At 43.8% G+C, this 3,522-nt stretch overlaps 1 non-coding gene across 1 annotated transcript; it reads right to left on the reverse strand.

Annotated features, from left to right (window-relative positions):
- Nucleotides 1-1,714: 1,714 nt before the first annotated feature.
- On the reverse strand, nucleotides 1,715-1,800 carry trnak-uuu (transfer RNA lysine (anticodon UUU)). Its single transcript is given in 2 exon segments — nucleotides 1,715-1,750; nucleotides 1,764-1,800. It is a non-coding gene; the product is annotated as a tRNA-Lys (tRNA).
- Between the last annotated feature and the right edge of the window lie 1,722 nt (nucleotides 1,801-3,522).

Genomic DNA, 3,522 nt, shown 5'->3' on the forward strand with positions numbered 1-3,522 from the left:
TATTGGGGAACCAAAGTTCTAATGAGAGTGAGGAACCTAAAGCAATTAAGATTAGTAATGAAAAAGTACTGGAGGAATTAATGGGACTAAAAGCTGACAAATTCATTGGCCCTGGTGGCCTACATCCTAGGGTTTTAAAAGAGGTGGCTGCAGAGATAGTGGATGCATTGGTTTTATCTTCCAGAGTTCCCATGATTCCAGAAAGGTCCCCATGGATTGGAAGGTACCAAAAGTAACCCCGCTGTTCAAGAAAGGAGGGAGAGAGGAAAGAGGGAACTACAAGCCATTTAGCCTGACAATCGTAGGAGGGAAAATGTTAGAATCTATTACTGGGGACTTGATAACAGGACACTTAGATAATCGTAACATGATTAGGCACATGCAACACGGTTTTGTGAAAGGGAAATCGTGTTTGACAACTCTGTTAGGGGTTATGAGGGTGTAGATAGCAGGGTAGATAAGGGAGAACCAGTGGATCTAGAATATTTGGATTTTCAAAAGGCAATCGATAAGGTGCCACACAAAAGTTTGTTAGACAAGATTAGGGCTCATGGGATAGTGGGTAATATATCAACATGGATTGAGGATTTGTTGATGTACATAAAATAGAAAGTCGGAATAAACAGGTCATTTTCGGGTTGGCAGGTTGTAACTAGTGGGGTGCCGTGAATATCAGTGCTTGGGCCTCAGATATTTACAATCGATATTAATGACTTAGATTAGGGGACCGAGTGTAATGTATCCAAGTTTGCTGACGATACAAAACTAGGTGGGAAAGTAAGCTGTGAGGAGGACGCAAAGAGGATGCAAAGTGATACAGACAGGTTAAGTGAGTGGGCGAGAAGTTGGCAGATGAATTATAACGTGGGGAAATGTGAGGTTATTCACTTTGGTAGGAAGAATTGAAAAGCAGAATATCTTTTCAAAGGTGAGAGACTGCGAAATGTTGGTATTCAGAGGGATTTGTGTGCTCTTGCACACGGATCACAGAAAGTTAACATGCAGATGCAGCAAGCAATTAGAAAAGCAAATGGTATGTTGGCCTTTATTGCGAGGTGGTTGGAGTACAAAGATAAGGAAGCCTTGCTGTAATTATATAGGGTTTGGTAAGACCACATCTGGAGTACTGTGTACAGTTTTGATCTCCTTACCTGCGGAACGATACACTTGCCTTAGAGTGGATCCAACAAAGGTTCACTCGATTGATTCCTGGGATGAGAGGGTTGTCTTGTGAGGAGAGATTGAGTAGAATGTGCCTATATTCTCTGCAGTTTTCAATAATCAGGTGATCTCATTGAAACATATAAAATTCTTAGAGGGCTTGACAGGGTAGATGCTGGGATGCTGTTTCCCCTTGCTGGAGAGTCTAGAGCTAATGATGATAATCTCAAGATAAGGGGCCGGCCATTCAGTACAGAGATGAGGAATAATTTCTTCACTGAGAAGGTTGTGAACCATTGGAATTCTCGACCCCAGAGGGCTGTGGATGCTGAGCCATTGAATAGATTCAAAACTGAGATAGATAGAATGCTGGACACGAAGGAACTCAAAGGATATGGGGACAGGTCAGGAAAGTGGAGTTGAGGTCGAAAATCAGAGATGACCTTATCAAATTGGCGAAGTAGGATCGAGGGACTGTATGGCCAACTCTTGCTCCTTTCGCTGATTTTGCTCCGCTGGAAAAGCAGAACTTGCCAGCTGTTTTAAAAGTTTTCGCCTGAACAGGGACTTGAACCCTGGACCCTCAGATCACGACCCGTTCTTAAAAGTCTGATGCTCTACCGACTGAGCTATCCAGGCTCGCTGTTGGATTAGTTTCCATCATACAGATTCATGGTCGGACTCTGAATTATCCCTGTCGATGTCGAATTCGGGAGAGTGTCCCTTTGAAACAATTTTCAGCAACGTGTTGAGGAGAATCCTTGTTTCTGTTGAACATGATGAAAGAAACATGGACAGCGAACTCGTGATTTTGCAACTCTTCTTGTTTGTACAAAATGTCTTGTCATTCGTTAGCAGCAATTAAAAACAACACTTTACCCAATGGCTCAAAAGCTAAACTTGTTCCACACGGGAGCTGGAAAAGGCCTCTCGACATTTCAGCCGATCAACAATTGAAAGCTGAATAATTTCAACCGTCACACCGTGACACCAGGCAGCAGATTTACCTCCCGAATTTTCCCGACACGACACTTCAAACCGATGAATACCTGCTTCACGGAAAGAAGAATTGTGTTTTTGGTTCTTTCGATTTGAAGATGTCGTGCCGGCCGCTTTACCATTTCAGTTGTCGCCAATTGCCCCCTCTCCCTCCTTTTAACAAATAAACTCTTACCTGCTATTGCAAGACGGTCGGCCAGAGGAGCCTCAGTGCCCACATGGGGACATGAAGAAGTCGATGCGTTATGGAACCTGTTTTACCTTGAAATCCAGTCAAAATGTTGAGAAGTTTCAACGAACTTCGACGGCGCTGGAGCTCACAACCCCAGCATTTCTCGAGGGTATAATTATTGTGAAAGTAACGCGCGTTGACCGATTGCGCCACTGGAGCCGCGCACGGTCTGTGTCACCAGTGCTCGCATCAAACAGTTTCATCCTCGGTCTATCAATTATCGCTTCGTGATCTTTCCCACACAGAAGCCTCCAACCAAGAGGCGAATCGTTAAACATCCGCAGTGACCTTTAAAAGCCGTGGAATCTGAAACAAAACCCCAGACGATAAGAACTTTTAATTATATTATTATTATTAACTTAAGGACAATTGTTTTCATGCTACTTTGAGGATTTGGGGAAATTGGGAGCTGAAACTAAGAAACTCTCTCTGGGCTGTCGGTGATTGGAGAGATGGGCGTTATTTCATTTAAAAACCGAGGCTCGGAACTTCCTGATGGAGAAGTGTGATAGAAGATTGTGGTTCGTGGGAGTTGTCGGGGAGATCTGGAGGAGAGGGAGAAAAGTCAAAGTCACAGCTGTGACAGCTCAAGTGTTCTGCTTATCTGTAATATTTAGAAAGTAATGTAAAATACAGGACAAAGCAGTTTGGTGTCGGTTATTACTAAACGTCCCCGGTTCAAAGACGGATTTGTGAAGAGGGAACGGATTTAACCGCCAGACCGAAATCATTCCACATGAATCTGAAGCGTTTTGCGGAAAACGGCAGCGCGAACTGTTATGTTCGTGTCATGACGTGAAAGACCCTCCAATTACCGACAGTATCTTTGAACGAGTTGTGCAACAAAACCGCGATAGAAGCCGCTTTGCATTCGTCAAACGTGTAGGTGACGATATTGGGGTTGATAAGAGTCGATTTCAATTAGTTGAAATCTCACCATGTGACCGCAGAATCGAGTTTTTCCTGTAAGTCCTGAATTGAAGGGAAAGGCGCAACAAGCAAGTCGGAGAAATGAAGAGCAGAAAATGTGGATGAAACTTGCACGAGTGAAAATCCCTGTATGTTGAAAGTCTCAGTCCCCAGTGGTGGAGAGGATTGGTATTTCAAGCTGTCTCACAGCTCACACACAC

Source organism: Heptranchias perlo, chromosome 20, assembly GCF_035084215.1.
Source record: "Heptranchias perlo isolate sHepPer1 chromosome 20, sHepPer1.hap1, whole genome shotgun sequence".
Lineage (NCBI taxonomy): Eukaryota > Metazoa > Chordata > Chondrichthyes > Hexanchiformes > Hexanchidae > Heptranchias > Heptranchias perlo.